Source organism: Teleopsis dalmanni, chromosome 2, assembly GCF_002237135.1.
Source record: "Teleopsis dalmanni isolate 2A chromosome 2, ASM223713v2, whole genome shotgun sequence".
NCBI lineage: Eukaryota > Metazoa > Arthropoda > Insecta > Diptera > Diopsidae > Teleopsis > Teleopsis dalmanni.
Window position 1 is genome coordinate 106,365,501 of NC_051847.1, and position 18,282 is coordinate 106,383,782.

The following is an 18,282-nucleotide window of genomic DNA, read 5'->3' on the forward strand; positions in this document are numbered from 1 at the left end:
GTATTCAAAGTTCCATCTAAGAGTTCAACTATATACCTTATACACATATTGCATTTATATACTTTCATGCTACGAGTAGAATTCAAGGATCACTCCTTTGGGTCGGCGGCAGCAATTAAACAAAGCAATTTTCGCAATAAGCAAAAGTAAGAATATAAGGAAAGGCAACTCAATTAGAAGTAGCTTGTTACTTTTTATTACATATATTTGTTACTCAATTTTTATTATATGGCCAACATTTTTTGTAAAATTATTTTCCCCACTCTTATTTTCATAACAAAAAATTAAGTGTGCTCAAGAGGACAACTGGCAAGACTTAAGTTTGAGTTGAACAAGAGGATGCTCGTGCACGTGTTGGCTTTATTGTTTGCATGAACATTTGCAAATTTAAGCTCAACTGCTACAATAACTCTGGGCCACAAATTAATCTATAGCGTACCGCTTATGAACACGAGCACTTTGCGGGCAACACTTCAAAAGTGAGCCCAGTGCACCTTAATGAACGACTTTCCGCGCGTTCACTTTTGCAAGAGAAAAAATCGAAAGAATCCTTTATTTTAACGAGTAAAATAAACATTGAGAGGTTTTGCCAAATAAATTGCGAAGTCTTTGGACTGAAGTAGTTAGAATAAGATTGTGGCGAACTTATTTGTTTTTGCAGCATTCGTTTCAGAACTTGTTTTATCCTCTAATATACTAACTAATTATGAAAATTCATTTAAAACACAGTACGAATAATAATAGCAGTATATAAGAAATAAAATTCATATACACAATTAAAAGTGCCATACATATGTATTAAGTAATTACGTTAAATAATGTGTCATAACTTACCTAGTCAGTTATAAAACACTTCTCAAATTTCATCAAAGTTGCGCATATAAATAGGGATCTTAAAATTTGAGGTAAGTTAATTTGAAAAAAGTTATTTACTTTCTCTCTGAACTTAATATATTTAAATTAAAACTTGAAATAACATTATATAAAATAAGACTGGATTATCTTACTTGGTATATTGATATAACAATATTCCTGTCTGAAGCGGTCTCAGCGTGCAATCTGACATCTTGAGTTCTACGACCCAGCAGTTGATTTTTTATTTCCATAGAAACGTTTTTTTAGTTGTATGAACAGAAAATTACATGAACTGTACATAAATTGTAATAAACTTAAATTGTACAGAAAGCCAAGTTAAGAATATAAGAATATGAATATAGTATTATTCATTCCATATCTGGACTATATATTTTAAAGGACTGCATAGAATATGCAATTATAAATTTTAATTTCGAATAAACTTATCAAAGGTACATTATGTGAGATATCATCTTTTAGCAAGTTCGATGTAATTAAATTTAGTATTTCTCGGCATAGATCATTATTTTACTAATACATTACTTTCAATAAAATGTTAACATCAATTTTAATAATTTGCAATTTCAAGCCAAGCAGAAGTAGATTTTTGAGTAATACGACTATATCATCATGTTTATGTATAAACTCTTAAGTTTTGAGTTCATGAATACCCTTGATCAACTAATCAAAACAGTAGTTTCTCTTTCTAAGTCTGTTGTATTTGTCTATCCTTTCAAATGGCAAATATGCAAATTACATTTTCAGTTTTTGTGGGTCCAGACAGAAAACAGACTATCCGATGAAGTTAGTTAAGTTAGTTAGAATATTGGCCCCATTTATGAAAGCTCAACACATACTATGGCTGGGGCATGTACTGCGCTGACTTGAACTCATACTTTAAACAATTTATTTTTGCATTCTATTTTCTATCGACGATTAGTTGAAATAAAATTAGCTAGTAAATGGTAAAAAATTCATTTTCAAATGTCAATTGGTATTGCTATAGCAATGGAATTAAATATATTAAAGCAAAAATTGTCCATCTGTAATAAACAGTTGAGATTTACATATCTAAAGCTATCTTTTCAATTTCGTTTTGAAACTCACGTCAGCCCTTGTTTAATCTGGCTGGGTATCTATCAGGCACAATCATTATAACAGATAAAACCAAAGGCGAAAATTTCCAAGCGAAATGAATCGCAATGCAAGTGTACACAAGCAATGATCGGAACAGGTGTTCCACTTATAAGACAAACTTGGATTTAACGCGCGCTGGCAAGTCTGGTACTATTGCACTCTGCGAACTTAAGAGGCAAGTGATTGTTAATAATTTTCTTTAAATGAATGAACACAATATTGGAAATAAACTGCTGTGGAATATTGTAAATAAAAATAAAACAGCCTATTTGTAATAATAATAAACAAAAGGTCTTATTGTATTTAACTTAAGAAAGCACCAGAACACAATAAAAGTATTTAAATATTCGTACGCAAAGTTCTACAGAAAGTTCTACAGAAAGTTAACTAAAACAATGTGTGACGGCAAAACGTATTGAGTACTGATGTCTTTTTTCATATATATCATATTGCAATTGCACGCAAAGATCCTTATTTAGGAATATTTTATGAATAAAGTTCCTTTGTATTATTCTTCATGTTATATTGAACACAAATATATCAACGAATATCTGCCATTTCATCGCCAGATAAGTAGTGAAGCGGAAGTATATTGTGCTTCTATAAAATTGGTTTAAATTCAACTTTGACAGTAGCAGCAAATTTTCATACGCAATGAGTGACATTTCGTAATTGTTGTTGGCTATAAACTTTGATATATACAAACAAGTGCAATAACCAAGTAAACCAGTTTCTAATTATATTAGCGAAACCAATTCAAGCATCCCATATATGCAACTGTTGGTTGGTTGAAAACTACTTCGAAGAAGTAAAGAGACAAATGTTAATATTTTTATTTGTGTCTAAATGTACAAAGTGTTTATTAATTTAGATATATCTGGTCTAGCAGGATTAAAGAAATGCAGGACCTATGCATAAATTTGAAACCTTACCGCTCATGAGAATGCGTACCGATAAGTTACAATCGAGAATAAACGGACAAACGAACGGACAAAAACAATAAAAGAAACAAACCATATTAATAATCTTGGAGGAAATATTTAGATACTTTAGCCGCACTTGTAATATGCAACACTTAAATGCGTACGTTTGAATCAGCATATACCTAAGTGTTTGTGAATATTCGTGTGCTTCAATGTATATTAAAATACTTCACATATTGCAACAGCAGTGATTACATCTGCTAAAGAGCAGAATGACAGGTTTTTATCCAGTTTTGTATAAAACAAAACAACAAAATTAATGAGGAAGAAAATTGCAATAAAAATCTTAAACAAATAAAAAATTCAAAAACAATTGACAGCGAAGTCATATGTATCTAGTGTTTCAAAGTTTCTTGATCTTAAAAAAGAATGGTTAGGGTTATATCCCATCGATCACAAGTCTAGAGTAATAATCATATTTCCATTAGAATAATAAAAAAATTTTTATATTTATATATAATTTCAATTTTTAAAGTCGATTATAAAATTCGATTATTTTCTCAATAAAAAGGTTTTTGAACAGAATTGAAATAAGAAAATTTCACTTTTAATTAATTCAATTTTTGGCTGATCATATTGCCATATACTCGTAATCAGTGTTTTTTTTTACCCTGTCAAATTTGAAGCTCAGGGTCAGACTTGGCTTGTATTGTTCTAACTTGGAGTGTTGTGTATTTGTTAAGGTTTATTAACAAATTTACTGCCTATAGAACAATTGATATAGTTTTAGAGACTACATATTTATATTCTTCACAGACTTTTACACCATTATCGCTTCTTCATTATGACATATAAAACAAGTTCATTAACCTAAAATCTTCTAAAAATCTCTGTATGTATGAAATCGATAAAGTGGTGACTTTGTGAGTTCTATAACAATCTGCAGCAGTTTAACTAATTGACATTATTTAACTGAAAGTAAAAATTACTGCTTGATTTTTAGGAAAATTTTCCAAACTGATTCCGTAACGCTTGGTCTACCAAAGAAGGATTCAGTTTAAAATATGTTTAAATAATGATTACATTTTTTTTATGATTTATTTATTATTTCAACAATGAAGTAAATAATATACAATACTTTCCGAAATTGTTGAAATTCTATCCAGAACTTTTCTAAGAAATGATATATAGCAAGATTTTGTGTTGATAATTATCTGCTTGCCCACCCCACCACATGCGCTAGGATGATGCAATTCAGTATGTGGTTTATCTAAAATGGAGTTATTATATAATATTGTATAAATAACTGAAAAAGTAGGAAATTTTTTCATATATTAAAAAAACTTAGTTTACTTTACTAGATAGTCAAGTATTTGTTGCATATTTTTTAAATTTATTTGAATGCAAAATCTACTACCAGCACCTTTACATCATTTAATTTAAATGAAAGTCAACGACATTGCGTGTGGATAATGTTGAAATGCCAGTTCAAGGAAGGCTTTGTGCTTTTGTGTCGCTCTCGCAGCGACTTGATTATTGTTTTTATATAGAACTGCATACCAATGGTCGCGATATTTCTGCTCTCGCGTGCAAACAGAAAACTAGTTTTAATTGCACCCAGTCAATCTCTGAACATGTTTGAATGCGTACTAATCCTATAAATTTGTTACAAATGCAAAGATATGTACATTTAGTAACAGTTGCTTTGTCACAGATTCGCTTCGGAACCAAGAAGATTGTGAACATTTTCATATATTGCAGATTAGGAGTTTTTAGAAAAAGTTTGTAGGTTTCATGAAGTATGAATAATATTTGAACTATTTCGCAAATGCAAATATTTGTAAATTTAGCATGAATTGAACAGTTTAAAGCATTCATATAGTCTGGACTTTTCCAATTATTTGTGCAAATTAAAATGATGTGTTTCGAAATAAACAGCACTAGTATAAAATCAGGTGTATACGGTAACCTATAAGATCAAGCAATTTAAATTCATTTGAATCAATACAATAACTGAAGAATTAGTCAGCGCATTATTAAAAGTACACTATTTGATTGAATTTTTTCTAATTGCGCTATGGTAAGTAGAGGTTTGTGCATATTATCTTCAGTCCATCTCAAAAAAAAATTTTCATGAAAATAAAAATTGTAAATTGTAAATTGTAAACTAGTTTTCTTAGGCAAAGCTCAATCTTACCTAACTGCACTACGCCATAGCAAAACAACATATAAGTGAAACACTTGACCGCAACAAACCCATTATACTCGAATTTGCTGCAACAGGTTGTTGACGATGTTGTTTGGCGTGATATGTGATATATATGGCTTACTAAGAAATTTTCGGTTGAAAACATAAATTGATATGCGTTTTGCGTATACCGAAAACCTACATCATATTCAATCTGCAAAATATTTCAAATTCGTAGCGAAAATAATGAAAATTTTAACTGTTAAAAGCATAAGTCTTTAGCCAATATTTTGCTTGTTTCTGGAAATTTTAAATTTTCGCAAACTGCAAAGAAATAGAGTATTAGATACATTTTTAGGGCAGACACAGAGCGAAATGCGATTGTCGTATTGTGTAAAAAGACTTCGGTATGAAGTACTTTGGTTTTTTAACAAAGAAATTTTAACAAATGATGAAATGCTAAAAATACTCTTCCCTGCTACTTATATTATAAACGTATATATTGTTATCGTCAGCACCTCACAGAATGTTTGCGAAGAACTCTAAGACACATGTTTAAACAATTGGATGCTTTTCACATATGTGCGGCATGTGCGATGCATGTGCCTTCAATTGTTTCTTTGTTTTTCTGGTATTACATAGAACACCACTACCACTGCCACATATAATCTTTAGAATATTGTTTTTCTGTAATAGCGTTTCTATATTTGAAAAGTAAGAATGATTATAAAATCCTGCAAAAGTGGTTATCCGGTTGCAAACCTATAAAATTTTTTGTGCGTAAAAAATATTTCTTACAATATCACTAAGTGAAGCAAGTGAATCAATAATATTTTGTATTCATAAAAATAAATTGGAAAGATCAAAGTAGCAATTACTTAACAATGTGTGCATCTGCGCAAGATGACCAGATAATTATAAACATATAAGGGACTGGTTTTATTTGACACTAAGGATTTGCCCAACGCCATGCCGGCTATTCGCATACCAAAAGTGGTTTTCACCCTTTTTCTCAAACGATGGTATGTGCGTGGAGTGACTTAAAATGACAAAAATTGTGCAATATAGTATTCAGTAAATGAACACCCTTGGGAATCAATAAAAGGTTGTCCTTTCCTTTGGTCAGTTTGCATACTTTAATAGTAAAACCAAACGCGATACTACAAAAATATCAATGAGTGCAGATATTGGCTAAGCATATGTAACTAATCTTCAGCCAAATTCATTCATAATTTAACATGTCATAAAATTAACTGAACTCAACCTTTTTGTACACCACACCATTAAATTATACCCCAATTGGCAATCGCGGTTAACAAACCTTAAGAACTCAATTGAACTTCATGGATGTTTTTTTTATGACTTCATAGAGTAGAAAATAAATAATTGAGTAGTTCATCTTAAAATGAATTTAAATCTTTTAATATCAAACGGCAATTTTAATTACTCAAATATAAATTTTTATATAACTGTAAAGAAGATCTGATAGTATTTTTCAAAATAAGAACGTCAAGTGTTTTCTCAATATTTTTTATTGAGAAAAAACGATAACTGGTGCCTATGAGCTTACATTTGATAGAAACGGTACAGAATTCATGAAATAGCAAACTCCACAAGAGTCTAGCAAAAGCTGACAGAAAAGAAATGTGTCACATATCTCAATATTTTCTTATGATGAACATTATTTAAAAAAAATCCAACCTTTACCTTTTGTTTTTTCAGGTTCTTCTATACAGAATATATAACTACGCTTAGAGTTCCCTTTTCTTTTTTTTTAGTCAACAATTTGCTAGAACTTTGTTCAAACTCGAACCTTATGAATACTTCTATGAAAAATAGATCTTGGAATGCGTAACTCAACATTCAATAATCAACAGTTGATCGCTCTTCGTAGTTCTTTCCGAGATATCAGTAAAAAAAAGGCATTGCAAATAGGGCAGAACGGCAAATTTATTATAGTAGTAAGTAAAGGAATAGGGTAAAAAATTTAAAGATATAACCAATAATAATAATAATTCCCTATAATAAAAGATATTCATTTTACATTTACAAATACAATTTTCTTACTCTCAGAAGTTTTAAGTCTGTAGAGTAACGAGTACCGAGAGACAGCTTAAGCAACTTATATATGTAGTTACACTGCTGCAACACGAAACGATTTCGGCAGTAACGCTTCTATGATACAAGTGATCACAAATAAGACGGATGAACATTTTTGAGTAAATATATAAGAAGTTGTAAGAGAGTTTACAACAACAAATAGATATAGAACAGCAATAACTTAAGAAGGTTGAGCAGTTAATGAAAGTTAACTCGAGCAATGCGACTTCTATATTAATCTGCCTTGTCGCGATAATTTGTATATTAGAATACACTTTTCATTTATCTTTTATCATTCATCTCTCCTGGCTTGCGAATTAGTAGCGGCGTTTAAGGTGGGCATGGTGGGTTAATGCTTTAGTGCGAGGGATATAAATAGGCGATAAATCTAAATCAAAAAATAATTTTCCATTTAGTATCATTTCTTTTTATCGTATCAACGTGAGGAACTAAATCAGTAACAAATATTGGATATCAAAATTATCCAGTATTATAGCAGTCCAGTATCAAACAAGTGACATTCATAGGCTTTAAGTACATCGGGCACTAAAATCGAAAAAAGAATGTTCAAGTTTCTTATGACGTTTCCAGTTAAGTGCAATACTTAAAAATTTTAACCTCATATTTCTTTGGTGATTTAGTATGACGTAATTTTTGAAATGAATTTTGTTCGTTAATACTTTCAATCAGCGGATTTGGTTCTTCGTAAATCTACAGAACTGTTGAAAAATTTGTGTGATACATGGAATAGTGTTGAGCAACGTTTTCAAAAACACTACTTTAACAGCGAAAAAATTACCTACAGAGCTTAGAATTAAACCTGTTTTTAAAACCAAAAGACTGGCATAATAAATGCCAACCTGTAGAAAATACCTGCGACAAGTCTTTTTGAAGTTGAATTTTTCACCAGACTTTTGGACATTACACTGAGTTTACTTAAAGAACATTTTATTCAGAATAAATGTGTTTTATGTTCAAAAGAGAACATAAATATATATGAATATTTAATATTATTATTATATACAAAACAGCACAATACGTAGTTTCTTATGTCCTGTTATTTTCAAAAGTATTTTCCTGTTTTTGATATAAAACAGTTTATATAATTTCAATTATTTCATAATTCTAATTGTTCTAATTGTTCTAATTGTTTATAGGTTTCGATAATAGCTATTGACGCAGTAGTACTCTTACCCAGGGTACTGGTAGTGCTAAATTTATCACTGATACGATAAAAAGGCATTTAATGATAAAATATATCTTCAATTAATATCTTCTTAAAAAGTATGGTTTGAAACTGGATTTATAAAAAGTAAAAATATTATGATATTTTATGATAATATTTAGGAAATTATAAAATGGTCTCATTCAATTCTATCACAAAGTGTAAATGTTTTTTAATTCTTATTCTTCAAAATGGTTATTTGCTTGGTAATATAAAGACAATAGTCCTAACATGGTACTCATCCAAAGAGTTGGTGTTTGAGCAGAACTACTAAATACCTCAATGTGTCAGTTAAAAAGGAGTTGTAATTAAAACAATATATCTTTTAAATTTCAACACGACTTCGAGTTCTCATTTATTACACATAAATTGAAATACAGGTGCATTAGGAAAATATAAAAATTTCTGTAATCAGGAAATAGAAAAGAAAATAATATAAAAATATAAAAAATATTTTAAATAAATATTAATTTTTAGAGATGCTAGTAGCTCTACTCAACATTTTTTGTTTGTTAAATCTAATAGTGCAGTCCCTAGCATGTCCATTTCTTCCGGAGTAGGTGGCTTCTTCTTCTTCTACTGTGTTTTTTTTTTAAATAAGTAATGTATGATTTTCGTCCGTGACGAATACTTACATTTCTGGTTGATTTAGATTAAAATTAATAAAACTCTGCCAGCGTTTCACGTAGCGTATTTGCTACGCTCTTGCAATAGAACTGCCATCAGATAAACAATTCTCACTGGCTAATATACCACAATTTCTAAAAAAAGTGTGCAGGTATCAACGATGCTAATCGTAAGAGTCGCTTGCAATATAAGTCGGTGGCTTTTGATTAACAGCACTTTATATTTCTGTTAGTAATGAATCCATTTTATTGTAATTCCACTTTGCTTTTCCAATCACTGCCTTTTAATAATTATTTATCATCGTTACAAGTCGTTCCCAAAAAGGCGTTTCATAACACTTCGTTTTATAAAATATGTAAACCATTCCAGACTTTAATGCCATTGCTGACTGTGAATTAATAAATCCGAGTATTTTTCATAAAGATTTCAAGTTTTTTAGACTGTTTCTTTGAATTTTATGATAATATCTGTGATGATATGATATATAACAGCTATGATAATAGCTTGAGTTTCTCGTCGATTTTAAAATCTTTATCAGATATTATAACGTTAGTGTGCCGACGAAGTCTATATCAGTCTATATCGTATAGTTTACTAATAATGACCCTTTCGATAAGTACTTTAGTGCAAGATTCTGATGCACTTTTTCGATAAAGCCTTTTGCAAATTCAGCATCGCTGTAGAATGCTTTTGATAACTTGCCACCATTTAATAATCTAAAATTGTTTCCATGCCTTAACTTCTGGTGAGTATCTAGACATACCTAGTGATATTATTAGATAGGTAATATTTCTGGATTAACTAAATTTTCTTATTCAACCGTTAGTAAACGGCTGGAAAGTCTTAATAAACCATCAAATAAAATAGAATTAAGTTCAATGGTTTTTGAATCCGGTACAAGTTGTTGTTCTCTACGCAAGTACAATATTTAAAATATTTTGCCAACCACTAATTTAAATTACATATATAGCGTTCTGATTTATTTCATCTACAGTAAATTTATTACCCACATTTCTAACAAAAGGTGCGCTTACATGAACATTCCATTCTTTTATTCTGCAAAAAAGACATGATGGACTAAATTTCAAAACTTCTGACAGAATTAGTTGTTTAAAATCAAAACGAGTCAACAAATCAGAAGAATTATATATGCTCCTCCAGTTATTCTAGTCACACAAATATATATCTGTAAGTTTGTTGATTTCACTAACTTTGTAGTATATGGCTTGTTTTGCTATTTCACCATCATCACCATCATGTTTCATTGCAGATATGCTATATAACATATAGACCCATGTGCAATAGAACTTGCATCTGCAAAAACATGTTACTTTAAAGTTGACAAATTTGATTTTGCCAAACATCGTTTTACTATGATATCCTGTAAATAACATAAGTCATAAGGTCATTCAATAAAATTATTTATTAGCTTACCTAGGCATCATCCAATCCCATTTAATGTTTTTCTAAATTTCTTGCAAAGTTTTAACGGTAAAATGGTCTCAAATTCATACACATTGACCGTTACCATTAATATACTACATTCAGTTTGGTTGGTCTTAGGTTTTTCGAGCTTTTTATAAGATGATCCAAATTCATGAATAAATTATCCTCATAAAAACCACATCTAACTCCAAGCAATTTTTGTATTGGAGATTGCTCCTCACTATTTTTTTGGCAATTTTTATTGTCATAAGCTTGCACTTCTAGACGTCCACTTCCGCAAATCAAAATTGCGATTTTTTCGAAAACTATAATATTAACTCTGTTGAAATGTAGGTGAACTAATTATTAATTGTCCACATAAAACGATTATTGGTTCCACGTTGTTTTGCCAATGATGCTATATTGTTGGTTCTGAAAAAAAGGACTGAACATTATTCCAAATGTTACATGTTTCATATTATAATTAACAATCACTGCAAGATTACCGTCGGAAGTTTTTATTGTTTGATATTCTAAATCAATGAGCTCACACATCATATTTAATATTTTAAATTTATTTTCGTTTTTAAATAATTTTAAATTTAGAATTCTTAGACATATGAGCGCAATATTATTTTATTATATTATATTATATTATATCATATTATATTATATTATATTATATTATATAATATATATTATAATAATATTATATATTATATTATATATTATTAAAATATTATATATTATATTATATATTATTATAATATTATATATTATATTATATATTATTATAATATTATATATTATATTATATATTATTATAATATTATATATTATATTATATATTATTATAATATTATATATTATATTATATATTATTATAATATTATATATTATATTATATATTATTATAATATTATATATTATATTATATATTATTATAATATTATATATTATATTATATATTATTATAATATTATATATTATATTATATATTATTATAATATTATATATTATATTATATATTATTATAATATTATATATTATATTATATTATATTATATTATATTATATTATATTATATTATATTATATTATATTATATTATATTATGTGCATGAACATGCAGCGCAACTTATGCATGATTTCTGTAAACTCATTGGAATATTTGAAACTGGGTATTTGTCGCTTGTTGATATCGCTTACAAATAGTTTGCAAATAGACTACTAATAGACTAATAGAAGAATCCTTGACGAATGTGACCCACTTATTAAAGGTAATTCTACTTTTGTTGTTATTTTTTCCGGCTGTTCTATTGATTTATTGTTGGCGTTGTGTTTATTATTTATTTTATTTTCGAACTTTGATTCACATGATAGTCGCTGCAATTCAAATATTTCATCCATTGATTTTTACAGAATTTTGGTATGTGGTTTACATTACCGTTTCTGAAGCAGTTACCTTTCCTTTTTAGAGTCTCCTTCCATTGTTCCATTGAAATTTTATTATGTGCACATTAACTTGTCCTATATTTCATTCTTTCACAAAAAATACATTTTTGATGTGCACATTCAGAGTAAAACAAGTTAACTGCTGTTCCTTGTGTAAATTTCATTCTATCATTTTTTTCGTTTTCTCCTTGATATAAATGTAGTCGAATGACATTATTGCTCTTTCCAATACTTCTACTCCAACTCTTAAATGTTGCAACAACGTCATCAACAGATCACCATTTTGATATTTTTTATACTTCCGTCTACATTTTCTAAAGCAGTTGAAGTTTGCACTGTGGAATGAAGTGAGGTTTTTTGGCTCTCTATAAAATTCATAAGGTATTTGATTCCATTTGATTCACTATGAACTTCTTTAATACTAAGATATTTTTGTATATATTTTTTAGTTTTTTTTTATTTGTCACCATATTCCAAACAATAATATTATTCCATCCTTGTACCTACTTTCAGTTTTAATAAATCTAGGTTTTTTTTATTTTGTATAATTAAACGTAGGTATAGCATCCAATTTTACATAATCACGTAGAACGACATTAAGTTGTTTCCAAAAAATATCCACTTTTTGAAGTCCCTGTTGAATTCATTCAGCTCTATAGGCTTAAGTTTTGTTCTGATATCACAGTTTAAATTTTCAAATCGTTGTAATATGGTGCGTGGTCCTTCATTAGGTCCTTGCAGTTTGTTATTAATGAAAATAGTTGCTGTGTTTTATGCTTAATTTTTGATATACTACTAATTTCTTTATCATCTTAATCGACTATACTCCAACACAACTTTATCTCTTTATCTTAATTTTTTGTGTGCAGAAGCTCAATTATTAAGCTCTAACTGAATATATATGCATTTATATTACCTGATGCCATAATACTGCTATATATATACCATGCATTTTTGAAAGCATTAGGGCTGCATTAATGATATATTTAATTCATGACGTTAAAATTATTTTTTGTCTAGAATATTACTAAAAAAATAGCTTATTATGCTCACAAAAAGATCTGAAATATTTTGATAGTTAAATTATAAATAATTTGATTGAAGGGAATTTGATAGTTTTGTTACAACACTTATATACTCAGACACATACGAAAACTGAAATAGTTCAGTTATCGAAACTACACGAATTTTATAACGTACTGTACCTACGATACTAAAAGCAACTCCAAATGAACTAACCGCATACCAAATCTTTTATCTTGTAGTCGAAAGGTTTACTTATTCTTATATTGCAACATCGGCATTAATTATAATTGGATTTCACAACTCAACGTCTGCAATCAATCTTTATAAATTCAAAACTTCTGCCTTTTAGAACCGATGCAAAGGCTCATAGTTCAACTAAAATAAAAGTAGGCATCGGGAGCCAAAAGCATATCCGTCTAACTGATTAGAGACGGAAACCCAAATCACAGCATTAATTCGTGAATTTTCGAAATGAGACCAGCACATTTAAGCAAACCTAAATCAGCAGTTAGGTTGCCTTATAAAACATCAATTATACATTTAAAATAATATTATTTGTAATATTTAATATTAATTGACGAAGATAGAAATTTGATCCCTACGTGATATAAACAAGATAACTAGATGGGAAGGGTGATTTAGTTTTCAAATAGGACGTTGCTAAGGCTTTCTAGTGATTTATAGAGTTTTGCTAAATCTGGACGACATAGCACCTCAAGACTTTTCTCTTAACTATTAAAAACATGAATGTGAAAATAAATACTTAAATACATAAAACTAAAGCATTAAGTTGTGGAAAACATGGAAAGTTGCAGGACTTTCTTTAAAACAATAAATTTGTTCCAAATTCCATAATAAAAACAAAAAAGTTTTTTAACCCACACGTGTAATTTTTTCCCGCAACAAAGCTAAATCAGGAGGTGTTGTACGGCTTATGGTACCGTCGTGCTGAAAGACATAAAATGCCGCAAAAACATTCCCGAATGTTGAAATGGATAAATATAGATCTTTTTTTTAAACCAAAACCATAGAAATATAAAGAGATGTAATTTGTTTCTGTTAAGAAATCAAAAATTCTGAAAAGGTGCACGCAATGGGGGAAACATATCTGTTCAAACATAAAAACATAAAAACTATCGAACTTATTATTTCATGCATGATCGCTAATATTTTGATAGTAGAGACGGCAATCAAACCAATAGAAATGATTCATAAGTATTTTCGGTAACAAATGCCGGTGCTAATGAAATAGCTTCATAATAATACGTATTATTCATAAATCATAGCATATACTTGGGTGAGTATGAATGACTCGATGACTCGTGTGAGTGCTGTATGAAATTTTGTGTGAGCGTTGTTGTTGTTAGCATTGTAAATGCTTGTATTTTGTTTGTGTTCTAGAATATTTCTTGTACATTAAAATAGGCGTTGTTGTAAGAGGAAATTATATTTACTTATTATTTCAGATTAAAATACTATTTTCCTTTAAAAAAATAAGGTATAGGAAAATAAATACTTGTAAGTTAGAACAATAAATAATTTAAATAAATTACAGGTCGATTTCAGATACCTATCTATCTTTCAACATTGAGTATTAATCCTAATTTTTAGAAATATAAATATTTAAATTTTATGACTAAATTTATTACACAAAAGTTTTCATGGTTTAATATTATATTATTGTTAAGCAAGGAAAATCGAAACTATATGAAAATGATAGGAAAATAATTCCTGGAATACTTATACCCTTTAATACATAGTTATGATTTTCTTTGATTTGTTTAAGCAGTAATTATATTAGGGATATTCACTCTCTCTTGCAAACTCATTGCAAGGTGCACGAAATTCAAGACTGCTAATTCAAGAATCGCATTATCAAAATGAATCAGCTGTTTTTGCAGCCGTATCACATTGAGCACAGAAAAATAAAAATATAACAATTCCGTGAACAAGTGATATACAAAAATGTATTGATATTTTAATTGAAAATAGTGGTTTTAATATTTTGACTGAAAGTATTAACATATAACATATAAATTCTGCTTCCTCCTCCAAAAATTCTGTTTGGGGCACTTCCTGTTCCATAAAATTCTTATGGGGCTGCAACCTTTTCTTTTTAGTTGCTGGTGCTCCATCTCCCATTTTTACCTGAAAATATATCAGAAAATTTTAAATAAGCAAAATTTGTATAATATTTTAACAAACTTACCTTTCGCAACCAAACTCAAATTTAAAATGAGAAGCAACAAATGTCAAAACACCTGATTTCTGCCATTTTTGTTTTATTGCAAGTAAATATACATAGGTGTTATTATAGGAAGATTGCAAGCTTTATGTGTGTGCGTGTATTTTGTTGTCGTTAATTGCATGCTCGTACAATCTATGCTCTTCGTGCACCTTGCAAGAGAGAGTGAGTAAATCATTTGCATAATTTTAGTGTCGAATGTCGATATTTATGAGTATCATATGAGCAGAATATAAATCATTATAAGTACTGTCAGCTGTTTGTATGAATCAGGTAATATCAAATCAACGAAAAAGAGAGTCAAACTTATAAATGAATCGCAGTCAATGATTCGAGTATGGTTCGAGTGTTGAGTACTCATTACAGTTCTCTGATACACAGTTCATGCGTAAGAAACTATGATATGTCATATGTATTATTTTGAACAACCTCCAGCAAAAAACAAAATGTGTTCGATTCCATCCAGTAAAATGAATCCAAAAAATCCGATTATATGCAAAAAACACTAGCAAGTTTGAGGTAAAATCAAAATTTTTCGATTTCCATCAAACTTTTTTGTCAAACTCCAAATGTTGCTATTACGCATTAAATTTGTCACAAAATTCACATTTCACAAAAAAATTTGACAAAAAATGTAATACGCTCTTAAAGCTAATGCTAATTACATATTAAGAAAAATAATTACACATCTAAAAATATTGTCTTACCTACCCATGCATACAAAGATATTTAATAAGTGTTCGATAACAAAGAATAATAGAAAAAATGTTTCTCTGTCCAATTAGTAAGAAACTTTAATTCGTCTTGGGCTCCCTTCTTACGCGTGCAGCAGAAGCTGTGTAGGCATTTGCGGTAATATTAGAGTTTTCTCTATTTGGTTGTGCCTAAGCAAATTATGTTGTGTTCGCTATTAGTTTGAAATAATAAGTTCGATAGTTTTTATGTTTGAACAGACAAGCAAATTACATGTATTCACACAGGGCGTTTTACTAATATTCACTATCAGTTGCTACAGTATTTATACGCATATACCAAGCCCTTCTACAATGTTGTTTTACATGTACCGCTTAATAAATTGAAATCTATGAGATGTTGTATTAATAATAACTGTAACTATAATAATACATATTTAATAACTATAATACATATTTAACAATTCAATAACAAAATAACATATTAAACAAATTAAATTAATAATTTATGTATAAGTTTAATATCATATCAATATGGAATAAACACAACTTTTCACACACTGCATATAACATCAAACCAAATTTTTTCAAAATAAAGAGTTTGTACTTAGCACCATATATGTTTATGCAATGATCAAACAAAATCGAACACACTTGAAACGTATGAACGTGTGGCCAACTTTTCCACACACAAAGCGGCTATTATTCGCTGGAGCTACAGCTAAAAGGGGAGAGACGAAATTTAAAAGAAATGTACTGAAATGTGAGCTGCAGATTTGACCGCACAAGCACTGCAAATCAACATGTTGGATTCATTTGCATGCAGTTGACATTCGAAAATAAGACAGAAGATTACTCTCATACAATTCCCACTATATAAAAATCTATTTCTGATATTACAAGAGTGAGCACTATTCTGTTAATTTTCTGTTGTGCACAACTAACGACAGAAATTTGTGAACACATTTGCAACGTATAAATGTGCGGCCAACTTCTCCGCACACGAAAGACCCCAGCCAGCATTTAGACGATTCATTTATCGCTAATCGTGAAAATTAGTCGCTTATTACTCGCCTTGCGATTGTTAAGTGATTGTTCTCTCAAAATTATTAATTTGCTCCTTTTGTTTTACCTGTAAATCTCGACGATTGTTCGACGAATGTGTTTTTGTTACTCCCATATTACGCACTTGGACGCTCTATGGCTCTATGGTCTCAAAACACATTTCTCGCAATGACAATTTGAGTCAGGGGAAGAGGAAAAAGTCGCACGGGGCCATATCTGGAGAGAACGGTGCTTGGTTGATGGTATTGGTGGAGTTTTTGGCCAAAAACTGCGGCTTTTTTTTTGCATGAAATTCAGCTTTTTTGCCACCAGCCGAGAAGCGACGCGTTTCAAACCCAAAACATCAGTTAAAATGTGTTCGGCCGATCCATATGAGATGCCCAACAACACTGCAATCTCTAATCGGTTCACAACGATTTTTCAATGATTTGTTCAGTAACAGATGTTGTTGGACGGCCAGGGATCTCATCATGGTCCAAGCTTGTCTTTGAACCTTCTTTGAATTGTCTTTGAACCTTTTAAACCATTCGTATACTCGTGGTTGCGACACACGCAAATCGCCAAAGGCCTTTTTTTTAACATTTTTTAACAGTTTCGGCACACTTGAATCCATTTGCAACACAAAATCTGATGCACGCACGTTGTTTTTGATCCATTATAAAAATCGCTACACGAAAATTTTTCGACTTTTTGCATAGACGCTAAACAAAAACTAATCGTACGATATGTGTAAAACTTTGACAGAATGTGTATAATAGTGTTGCCAGCGTAAAAATTTAAAAAATTTACCGATTGGATAAGCGCGGAATTCAAAAATAGTCCTCTCGTTCTTTTTTGATCAGAAGGTATAGGTAAGTAATATTTTGATTTCTTATTATTCAAAGTTAATAACTTTAAATATGTGATATACTAAATACAATGTAATTCTATTTCTGAATTGAAATTGTAATCAATATTACAATATTTATAATGGATGCGCCAGATCGATCGTTTATATTGGGATTATATCGAGATATTATTCGTTCGTACGTGACAATACTATAGCTGCACATTATTATTTAGTAGCATCTAATTTAATATCTATCTAATATCTAGTATTTAAAAAAAATATAATTAATATTAGCATCAAGTTATCAATAAGAAATTGAACTACTTTTAATATTTATTTCTTGTGATTTTATTTTATTATATTATTTTATTTTTGTAAATATAATTAATTATAAATATATATTAAAATTTACTAATATTGTTTTTAGTAATTTTAATAAACAATTTAATAAACCATTTTACCCTTACCTTTTTTTAAATTTTATTTTCGCT

The 18,282-nt window shown here is 29.3% G+C and overlaps 1 protein-coding gene across 1 annotated transcript in view; it reads left to right on the top strand.

Annotated features, from left to right (window-relative positions):
• Nucleotides 1–798: 798 nt before the first annotated feature.
• LOC119675322 overlaps nucleotides 799–18,282 on the top strand; it is a 61,713-nt gene continuing 44,229 nt past the window's right edge. Inside the window, exon 1 of the mRNA XM_038086515.1 lies at nucleotides 799–905. The gene's annotated coding sequence lies outside the window, so the exon portion shown is untranslated. The remainder of the gene's footprint in view (nucleotides 906–18,282) is intronic.